At 50.5% G+C, this 11,371-nt stretch overlaps 1 long non-coding RNA gene across 1 annotated transcript; it reads left to right on the top strand.

Moving 5' to 3' along the window:
- The first annotated feature begins 4,307 nt into the window (after window positions 1-4,307).
- On the top strand, window positions 4,308-6,253 carry LOC110354472 (uncharacterized). Its single transcript, XR_002406507.4, has 2 exons — window positions 4,308-5,413; window positions 5,887-6,253. It is a non-coding gene; the product is annotated as an uncharacterized lncRNA (long non-coding RNA).
- Window positions 6,254-11,371: the final 5,118 nt, after the last annotated feature.

Genomic DNA, 11,371 nt, shown 5'->3' with positions numbered 1-11,371 from the left:
TGCAGTTTAACTCAGAAATCAAGGCTTCCTCAGAAAGCACCTGCTTTTTCTTTCACCAGGCTCCCCAGGAGAACCACAAGGCGCCAGGAAACCTCTAACACATCAGTCCCTACCACCTTCACACTTCAGGAGGACGTTGATTTCTGGACATCCAGCAGCCCTCGCTGCCAGGCAGACAAAAATCTGGGACAGGAGTCCTTGTCTTGTGCTTGCTGCTGATGCTGTCCCCTCAGCAAGTGTCTTGTCCCTCTTCCCTTTCTGTCCTCAGGTGAAGGCAGCATAGGGTCAGCAGCAGGGGACTGGGAAGCAAGGGAGTCCCACAGCCTTCTGGACTTGCCAGGGTGAACCACCAGCAAGGACACAGGCTAGGTGAGGTGTCGGCTCAGCAGGGGGAAGGTCTTAGCTCTTGAACTGACAGATTCAGGCTCCCTGGCTTTGTAAATTCCACTGTGAAGCTCCACGTGTGCTGGCTGTGGGGATCTTTTTAAGTTTTTAACAAATAGTCTTTCTTCTCCATGCTGAAATCTCTGATGATGCTGGACACTGATAAATGGAACTGGGTAGAAAAAGAGAGAAGTCACAGAGACAGCCCTAGAGAGGAGAACAAGAGAGGAGGACAGATGCTACAGGGGGTGGCAGTTTGTTCCCACCTCCAGCAGGAATCAAAGAAATAAATAGGAGCAAGACAGGCATGAATGGGAACCCCTTTGGCTGCAGAGATAGTGCAGGGCCCAGGGGACATTTGTCTGGGGTCACAGCAGAGCCAGATCCCCTGGTCACCCTTGAGGGTCCGGGCCAAGCTGACTGCGGCTGGCAGGCAGTGAGTCTGTGCTGGGGCACCCAGAGCGAGCCAGTGCCAAACTGGCCAGCTGTGTGCCAGCTCAAGGGAGGGCACAGGGCACCTGGCACGGGGAAATCTCAGTCTTGTGGCTGGGAGGACAAAGGGGATCTAATCCTGCAGCTTTCTTCGTGCTCCAGGAACGATTCCCCTTGGTTCGGAGGTTCTCCCCACACCCCCACCTTCATCTTCCACTTCAGTCTCTGCCAAGTCTCACTCCATCTGAATTCACTTTAAAGGCTCTGTTTAAAGCCTCTCACAAAGGGCTTCATAATGTGTTCCAACAGGAGTCATCGGAAAAAAAAAATCCCCTCCTTTATTATCCCAGCTGGAGAAAGCTCTGTTTCAGTGCTCTATAAAACGGTTGTGTATCATGCCCAGAGGGTCTTGGTTGTGCATTAAAGCCCAGAGTGGGTGAAATGTCAGCTACAGTTCAGCCAAGATGGGATCCCTTAGGGTTGGAAATGCAGCCTGTGGCTCCCTTAATGTCACCCTGTCCTCCTAATGGGTATAAAAAGGACACGGGGGGCACCGAACGGTGAGAAATTAACATAGAGGCTGCGTTCATCCTTCCTCAGCCTGGAATGTCATTGCTCCTAAAGCGTTACAAACTGGCAGGCAAGCCGGGTACAGGGGCCAAGTCTGTTAGCAGAAGCCTGGAAAGCACATGGAGAGGACACGTATCGTTGCCCCCGTGTCTGCTGGAAGTTCATTTATTAGGAAATCTCAGAGAAGTTTACAAGTACAAGCTGGTTAAAGCTAAAGGTCGAAGACTGGGAGCGAGTCTTCCTGCAGTCCCTTTTCCCACATCCCAAGCAGGACTGATCCCTGAAGACCTCATGGAGAAGGCAAAGCACATTGAAGGGAGGTAACTCCTCCGGACAGCCAAGAGCAGGGAAGAAAAGCCAGGACTGACAAGAGCCGAGCTCTCGTCCTCAGCACTTAGACCATGGCCAAGTCAGAGCCCAGGAACACAGTCCCCTGAGTCTGGCTGTGACATTGTCCTCTGCGAAGCCTTGCCCAGTGCATTGCCTTGGCCGTGTGCCTGGTTAATGGATGAGACCCACCGTCCTCTGATGACAGGAGACAGACATGAGGGATGAACCTCACATGGCTAATCCTCTACCTTTCATGTGAACAAAAAGCTCTGTCAACAGCCCTCAAATAAAAGGAAAAAATAAAAGGATGGTTTATATTTAGCTGATGCTGTGGAACCTGCAGGCTGCATGCTAATTAGCTGGGAAAAGTAACAAGCTCAACCTGAAGCGCTGGGAAGTAAAGAGCGTCTAAAAACAAAGATTTTATCCTGATTGTTGAGACTGCAGAAAATTATTTCTGCTGGGTTGTTTGTTTGTTTCTTTGTTTTTATGGGGAAAATCATGTGGGGAACTTCAACAGATAATGACAGTCTGGTAAATACCCAGTCTCCCAAGAGCTGCTGCATTTAACACTCAGTGTTCCTGTTTAGGATTGCCCTTGGATGCCTCGTTGTGTGGAAAGCAGCAAGGGTATGAAGCCGTGCTGCTGATTGTGATCCATGAGACTCCACATCAGGCTCTACTGAAAATAGTTTTTTCTCCTTAGCTAGGAAGGACAGAGGGCCAGCAAGACATCTGGCTCTGGTCAGGGTCAGTGAGGACTTTTAAAGGACGTTACCCAAAGGGATGGGAAATTGACTTTCAGCTTTTGGTCCTGCCCAAAATGTCATTCAAAATTCAGACTTCAGTTTTTCTCTTCTAAGCTTTTTTCCTCGAAGCATCCAAAATACTGGATAACGTACAATTTAATCTGACCTGTGATATTCCCACAGAACTTGTACTTTTAGCCAGGAGGGATCTCTGATGAAGAACCTCTTTGTCCATTTCCAGAACAGCTCGGGACCTTCCTACAAGGTCTGCCCATCACTTTGTTACACCTCCTAACTGGTATAACACCCTCTTCTTTTCCATTTTGATATTATTGATGAGTGTTGAGCCTACATGGGTTTCAATGAATGGGATCATTTCAGGTGGCTCATTTTATCTGCTTAAGCAATCAATATTTTTAGTTTGGAAGCTGAGTGGCAGACTGCTAAGCAGGTATAACACAAAAACTTTGAATCAAGGATCTATATATATCCTGGTGTTCAGGTCTGGATTTATCATAAGTCTAAAGGAGCTTTAGTCCCATGTTATGTATGGGACTCCTTTAGCTCAGCCCCTCTAGCACTGATAATTACCACGTACGTTACACTGGTATATGTCATAGATGTGCAGCTTCCTAGCGCCTTCATTTAGATCAGGGCTGTGTGTCACCTCCAGGTAGGAGGAAATCAAGTTCAGCACGTGGCATCACTCATAGCAGAAAAGTCACAACCAGAGGTGGGATACGGATGGGTGCCATTTCCCATGTTGTTTCCAGAGATTCCTAAGGCAGTAAATAACAGGTAAGGATGAGGCTCTGCTTTCATTTGACTTTTATTACAAGGCTTTTTTTTTTCTACCTAGAGAAAAGTGGTCGCCCCCTGAAATGCTGTGCCATTGTGCACTAGGTGCCAAGCAGCACCTGGTAGCCTACTGCACCTGCTGGCACTCAACCAGCTGTGGTGCTGCTCCGAGCCACCCCTGGGATCTCTGCAAATTAAGCCAGTATGAGAGCAATCCCACATTAAGCAGTATGAGGGCAACAGCTAATGCAAGGTTACAGGTCTGTCCTGCTGGGATGCATCTCAGAAGGTCCTTGGTTTGCAAAAGAAGCTGTGTCAACAGACGAGCAGGTGGATTTAATCCGATATACAGCAAAACCAAACCACAGAATCTGAACAGCCTGGTTAAACTATGCCAGGTCAGGTCTGCTCAAATCAAGGTAGGTCTCTGGTTTGGTCTGGTTCAGGCTAATCTGAGGAGGTCTGTCTGAATGTGCTCTGCTTTTGTCCTATCTTGGCTTTTTTTTCTTTTTTTTTTCTGTTTTCAAGGAGTTTGGTTAGGTTAGTGTGAGTCAGCAACTCACAAACAAAGGTTTGTGGCCAGGTGGGCAGGTTTCTCCACGTGAAACCCCAATGAACGCACAGTGAGAATGAAGTTATTTTTCTGAGGAGGCTCAAAGCCTTGAAAAACAAAACAAACAAACAAAACAAACAAAACAACCAACCAACCAACAACAACAACAGAAACCCTTAGGATAAATTCAGATCATTGCAACCAGCCAAGCTAACAATAGGCTCAGCAGCAGCCTTGGAAAACACGGCGCTGATCTGTTAGGAATGACAATAAGATCAGCTGCTGCTTTAATCAACAGATTGAACACAGTAGGGTGGCTCTTCCAATTCGCTTTAGGCTGACAGCTTCCAGAGCATTTTGTCCAGGGCATGGTGAAGTCTAACCCCTCTGTTCCCTGCCTGGAGAGGGAAGACGTGTGTCCACTCAGGGTGCCAGCATGGGGCTGTCCGCAGCATGGGAAGGATCATCACCTTGTCCCGAGTACCAGGGTGAGACCACAGAGGACACAACAAAGCTTTGAAACACCTTGTCTGGATTGACCATACGCTGGATCACATCAGAACGTAGCAGGGAAGAAGAAACCCTCCTGGTGCTTTCCCCTGCAGCCTTCTCTCAGCTGCCATGGAGGCAGGCAGGAGTCTCTCCTCTGGACATCACTCAGGACATAAATTGTATAATTACAATAAACATAAACCCTTATTCTCCCTCCATCTTCCAAACACTCTGTGTAGCATGTGGATGTTCAAATGCACCATCCTGAGGACTCAGACAGCTCTAAAATTTGCAAAGCTACCTTTGGTCCTGTGTTAACGTGGGACACAACACACACATGTGTGCTGAGGAGCTCCTTGGACTGCAGTGACCTTGCTGGCTGTGAGACAAAAGTCCCAGCTCAATTTGAGAGGGTCTGTCACTTTGTACACTGGACCAAAGCAAAGGGAATTACTGTCTGATGAGATGCTGATCCCAAATGGAGTGCTGCTCAGGGAGGGAGCAGGCAAAGGAAGCTCTGACAGCAGAAGGCAGAGATGCAAATAGGAAGAACAGCAAAGCAAAGTGACCTGTTATGTCCCCAGATACCAAGGGGGCAAGGAATGGAAATGAGGACTGGAAGACATGGGAATAATGCAATAAAGGTTAGTGTAGACAGGGTGGTGCCTTGAACAGATAGCATGGTTAAAACCAAATGAGCAGCCTTAGAAAACCCCCATGATGTTGAAAAAAGGGGCACTCTGAAGAGGCTGCTGGTCACGGGCTAGAAAACAAGAGCAGCTGTGGGTGGGAAGCTGCAGCCCTGGTGGGCTGAGCAGCCTGCTGCTGAGCAGGCAGTTTTCTGGGTTGCATCTCTATTTGTGCAAGGGTATAATCTCTGCCGGATGCTCTGCAGATGCAGGAATGGGTCCACAGCCACAGCTTTGGGGGTCTCTATGGCAGACGGTGCTCAATAAATGGGCCAAAGAGTGAGCAGTAAACCCACTGTGCAAGTGCACTGAATCCAGACACGTCATGAGAGCCTGCTCCAGCAGAGCAAGGGTGACCAGCAGAGAGAGATCTCACCATCGGTGCAAAGAACAGAGGACTGAACGGAGAGGTTTGGGTGAGGCAAAGGGAAGCTTTTGGGATGAGGGTGGCTTTCACGGGACACAGGATCCACCCCTGCTGCCACATCTAGCTCCCATGTCCCTAAATTCTCCTTCCCCCATCCTCCTGGGCCAGAGGGATGCAGAGGGGCATTTTGACACAGCACATCTCATTTGCAACAGCTACCGACCTTTGGGAAGCCACACATGGCCCATGACTCTCCCCCCAGCCCTTCTCCTTGCCTCCTCGCTGGCTCCTCCAGCCAGCACCCGCTGCCTGGCTCCTTTCCTGAACAAATCATTTTCTTGAGCAAACACAATTTACGGGGGGGCGAGGGGGGCTGCGGAAGGGAAGGCTATTACTGTTCTCTCTGGGTAAAGTGGGCCTCATTACAAGCTCTCTCCATGGCTGGTCAATACTGCTTCCCCGGAGGCTGAGGGACATTTCATTATTCTTCACATTACCTTGTTCATCTCCTCCACGTTTCAGGGGGTATTTATTGAACGCTTTGCATAAGCAGCTTTGGAGCAGAACAGCACGGAGAAGGGATGGACAGAAAATGCTCTTGGCTACTGCACAGCAAGCCTTCGGGGTCTCCCAGCCACCACCTCCAGCAGAGGTACCACCGTCCCTCTGGCACGCTGCTGGAGAAATTGGATGCTTCGTCCCTCTCTGCCCCCAGCACTGAGAATGGAGACAGAGGTGGCAGTGAGGATGTGGGAGCAGGGTCTGCTTCTGGCTTCAGTCCCAGCCACAGAAAAAAAAAGTCTTTTGTCTAGGCTATAGACAGCACGCCACAAACACCAACTCATAAAGCAACTTCTGTTCAAATTAGAATAAAATGTGTTAAACTGCTGTTCACCATGATTATTTTCCAATTATGTTTCAGTTTAGCTCAATTACTTTCCCATTGCTGCTCAGTGAATCTTCTCCATTTTTTTCCCACTTAAACGGCTGCTCTGTGTTTTTCCATCCCTGGGGCCAGCTCTGCCCCTCCGATGGGGCAGCAGAGGCCAGCTCCCACCCAGCCCGTGGCTCTTCAGCGATACACCCGATCCCAGAGGGGCTGGGAGACCACGCGGACACCCTTTCTGGGGAGAGATTTTTCTTTATTCACCATCATGTAGACCCTGGGAGCTCCCCCCTTTCCCCTTTGTGGATCCTGGGCCCTTCCTTTCCCTGGCACACACCCCATGGTGTGGCTGCTCAGCCCACGGGGCTCCCGGCAGCCTTTCCCCTCGCAAGGCAGCAGCAGAGCTCAGGAGATGTTAATCCCTCTTTTCTTTTGCTTAATAACCCTCACCTCTGGCCCTGCCTTTGCACAGGCCTGGGAGACACAGGGATGCCTCTTTGTTTTTGGATGCATCTGTATCCAGGAGGTTAATTACGAACACTGTAATTCTGTGGCCCTCCTAATGTTAAATGGAACAAAGGTTAATTGATGTGATTACAGCTCATAAGCTGAATTGCAGCCCTTAGTGGGATGGATGATTTCAGGCATATGGGCTGCAATTATTTCTCCCTCTTGGCTCATCTGGGTTTTGCTAAACCCGTGGTAGGGACCTAATGATACTTAATGGCACGAAGATAAAGCAGTTAATAGTTACAGAACTCTGTGAAGTTTAGTGTTCCTCGGGCTGAACTGACTGCCACCGGGTGTTTTTTTGAACAACGGATACAAACGTGCAATAATGGTCGCATTGGGTGAGACCAGAGGCCCAGGTAACTCAACAGCCTGATGAGAACAAGGCAGGGATGCTGTGGGATTTCCCCAGATTACTCTCCCAGCCACCTTTCTCTCGAGGATGCACATGGCATTCCTGTGTCTCAGACTTCACAGTAGATTTTTCTAGCACAGAGCTGTCCCGTTACGCTCAGGACGCTCCAGGTGCTGGGTACCATGGTGTTTCTCAGCTCAGCAATGTCACAAGTGTCACCTTCTCTGCTCCCCTCAGGACCTCTCAGTCCTGAGGCTAAGAAATAGAAGTCATTCCTTTTTCCCCTTCCCCACATTACTCACAATTTCATAAACTTTAGCTCCTCTTCCAGGCAGGGGAGTCCTGGCCCTGTTAATTATCTCCCACACTCCAGCCATCCCACGCCTTTGGTCATCCTCCCTGCCCTGCTCTGAGTCATTACAGCCATAAAATATAAAAGACGTATGAGCAGGAGAAGCCAGAACTGTCTGCCCTACCCAGCACATGGGCAGTGGCGTAACGATGTGCTCTGCTTTGCTTCTCTTTCCTTCTTATGGCAGGAGCTTCCTCCACCTCTGAAAAAACCTCGTTGAACAGGCTCAGAAGATCACAGCAGGTTCGTGGTGGATACACAGCCTGCTGTGGCCTCGGGCATGGATGAAGAGCTGCAAGGAGTGTAGCAGACCCTCCTAGCACTCCGAGATGAAAAGACATGCCTGCAATCAGGACTTCCAAACCACTTAATAGTGTCCTCACAAACAGCCCGCTCATTGCCATCAGGGCTATAACACAGCTTGGATTAGAACAAAGTGTGCCTGGATGGTGCTGAGTTATGCCTGAGTATAATTCCTACCACGTACATAAAGCACGGTTATAGAAAAACTAGAAAAACTTACAGATTTTCCTTGGTCACTTCCTTTTTATTTCAGAAATCCTCTGTGAGCATACAGCAAGCAGAGGGACTGTGAGCCACAAGGGGAGCCCTATGAGAGACCTAAGAAAAAAATAAGAAACACTATTTTCCCTCACAGTGGGCATAATCCAGCCTTACAACTGCAGCCACTGCTCCTTCTATTAAAAGAACTCAAGTAGTCGTTCTGGATATACAAATATTGCCGTTCCACGCCGTACTTCCACGGGTTGCTGGAAAGCCCATTTCCTCCAGCCATGCACCGGGATATCAGATGTGTTCTTTGAATTTCAATGGTGGCCATGCAGATGAACAAAATAATGCACATTTTTGATGGCGCATTTGGCTAGGATGGCATTAAATTTACAAGAATAAATTCAATTAGTAGAACCATTCATTCCCTAACATTTAACTTATTTACACTGAATAAACACATCAGACAACCCCCTCTCCAGAGATTATTCACAAATGCTTGGCAATGGGAGCGTACTCCTTGGTGCGTGTGAGTATAATAGAAGGAAATGAATAATTTTTGCAAAATGATAGTGATTTTGCATTTATATCAATTGTTATATTCAGGGATCTCAAAGCGCTTGGGTGAAGATTGATACGATGCTGCTCTTTTTTTGATATTAAGCACTTATCTATATGGCCCTATATCTACAGCATCACCACATCCTATATATAGGAGGCACAAAATGGGGCTTTGCTCGGGCAGAAGCTTTCTGTGAGGAAACTGCTCGTGTGGTGCAGGGAAGGGAGCCAGGCTTAACCTCTACTGGAGGAAAAGGGATAATATTATACTGTCCCAGTGGAAGTTGTCCCCAAATCCAGGCATTTTTTAACCTCAAAGAGTTTGGGCACAGAGAGGTGGGAAGCTGAGTCCAACTCATTTTCCATTTTTGCCCCTTGCCCTCCACCAGGGCTCCTTGTGTTTTCAGCACCACAGGCCACCAGCTCCATTTCCAACTGATGGCTCCTCTGGCAGTGCCCCTCAGCAGGCTGCTTTGGAGGCACAGACCACCGCAGAGAGAGGATGGATGGGATTAAGGGGAGGGAGGGCGAGGAAGGAAGGTGGATATCAGCTGGGAAGTGGCAAGGAGAGGTGGAGGGATGAGAAAGCAGGGTACAAAAGGCAGTGAGAGAGACAGAAGGAGGCAAGGAAGGATTATTTTCAGGTTGATAACACCACAGTCCTGAGCATGTCTTCCTAAGCGTGCCCACAGGGATGGGTTTTGCCCATCCCTGCCATGAGCAGAGAAGGGGGCAGGTGGGCACGCTGCAGTCCCCTCCCTTCCTTTTCCCCCACCATAAAGCTGGCCCTCTTCCTGCCCCCTCAGCCCACAGCAAGAAGGGTGCTGGGACCCAAAGGGACTCAGGCCCTGGCTTTGCTTGCTGTGAACTCATTCAAACCCCGCTCCCTCGGGCGCCAGCAGCCTTTGGAGAGAGGAGGGCCAATGCGGAGCAAATCCCCTGCCTTTTCTGTTCTCTGTCTGCAGGTTCATTTGTTCAATCAAGCCTTGGCCACGGCTCAGCAGAGATGCCCAGGGTCACTTTATCTTCCCTGTTTGTTTGGGCAGCCAGTCAAGCAGCTAGCAGCAGAAACAATGGGATTTTCTCTTTTGTGCGTGCGGGCAAAATTAAATGTGATTTGAACTCGCTGCTGGCTCTGCACCAAATGAGCCCTCCAGAGCACGAGCTGTCAGGCAGTCGAGGAGGGGCAGCACTTCCCAGCACAGCAAGAACTTTCCCTCGACAGAAATGCTCGGGGAGTGAAGCCCAACGATTGCCCTGCTCCTTCGGACCTCTTGCTGCCAGAAAGATGCCTCCCCAAGCTGCCTCCTTCCTTCTCCTTACTCCACTGGAGGTGAGAGCCAGAGATGTGGATGCCCCCCTCTGCGTGCTCAGGGATGCAGCTCATGCCCATGTGCTCCCCAGCCTCCTGGGGAGCTTGTGTGCCCTCCCCAGCAGTCACCAGACTCAGCCTTGTGATCTGCTTTGGGTGGCTCCAGCGGCATGAGGGTCTCCTCGGCCCTCTCCAGGAGGAGCACACGTTGTCTAAACATAAGGTTTGCCCTGCGGAAAGGCTGGTGCTGGCTTCCAGGAGCCTGAGTCTCTCTCCTCTTCCACCAGCTGCCCTGGGAAAGCCACCCCAGGGCTCCCTGGGCACCTGACTCATGCCTTGCGACACCGCACCCTGAGATCTGTGGCACAGGAGAGTGACTAAACACAGATCTGCTCCGCAGACGTGACTCATGCTCCAGCAGGGTCATCCTGGTCCCTGGGTGTGCGTAGGACTTGCTTTTCTTAGCCCACTGTTTCCCCCTGCTCTTGTCCTTCTTATCCACCCACCCTCCTGCCAGAGCTGCCTAATATTGCCACGGAGATAATGAGATCTGGTCCAATTGCTTAAATCGCTACTTGCACACAATTTGCCTGCTCAAAACACCACCAGCAGGTCCCAGAGCTTGCAACTCCTGCCCTTTTCCAAGTCAGGCTTGGTCCTGCTCCTCCTCCTCCTCCTCTCTGCTCTGCTGGCTGTGGTTCAGGACTCACACCCACGGTGCCAGGCAAACCACGTGCAGATGAAAACTGCAGAGAGGAGCCACCCCTGAGCTCCCAGTCTCTGGGAACGTTGGTCAAAAAAATTAAAAATCGGCCAACTTGCCAGCCTGGCAGGGAAAGGAGCATGCTTTGGCAGCTCCATTGCGTGGGGAAGCATCCTTCCTATCCTGTGCCCAGCAGGAAGGGTTGATGGAGGAAAGCCCAGCTGAGCCCTTCCTCTCCTGCCTCTCCACCTCACAGCACCGTGCCACAGCAGCCATTAAGCTGAGCAAAAAGCCAGGGCTTTATTTTCAAGCATGTCATCTCAGGAAAGGCAGTGAGGGAGGCTGCAGGACCCTGGGGAGTGGCTCAGGGGTGTCCTAAGGCAAAGCCCCCCAGGTCACTCGGCGTGAGGAGCCCCAGCATGGTGGGTTTGGGTCCCGAGCTCCTTTCCTGCTCCCAGGGCCAGCTGCAGGAGGGGTTTGTTGGGGAAGCAGCAACTCAAACGGGGAGAGAGGCAGCGAGAGGACTCATTAGGGGGAAAATCAAAGCCGAGTATATGTTAATGGAGTGATTAGGTGAGGGAAGGCAGCTTCCCAGGCAGCCAGGACGCCCGTGCTGCGGGTCCCTCGGGTGTTCATTACACGCTGGTATGTGCAGAGCAGCAGAGCCACCCGATCTGCTGTCACTCCCCGCCACCCCTCGTATCGACGCCCCCGGGAGCAGCCCGGCTAATTTGCTCCCCGTCCATTGATCCCGGTGGCAAGTCACCATTAGCAGCAGCTCCGCCTGCCTCCTCCTCCTCCTCCTCACCCTGCACCCA

This window comes from Anas platyrhynchos, chromosome 3 (assembly GCF_047663525.1).
Source record: "Anas platyrhynchos isolate ZD024472 breed Pekin duck chromosome 3, IASCAAS_PekinDuck_T2T, whole genome shotgun sequence".
NCBI classification, from domain to species: Eukaryota; Metazoa; Chordata; class Aves; order Anseriformes; family Anatidae; genus Anas; species Anas platyrhynchos.
Note: the sequence above shows the minus strand (reverse complement) of the source record. Positions and strands in the feature narration are given on the sequence as shown.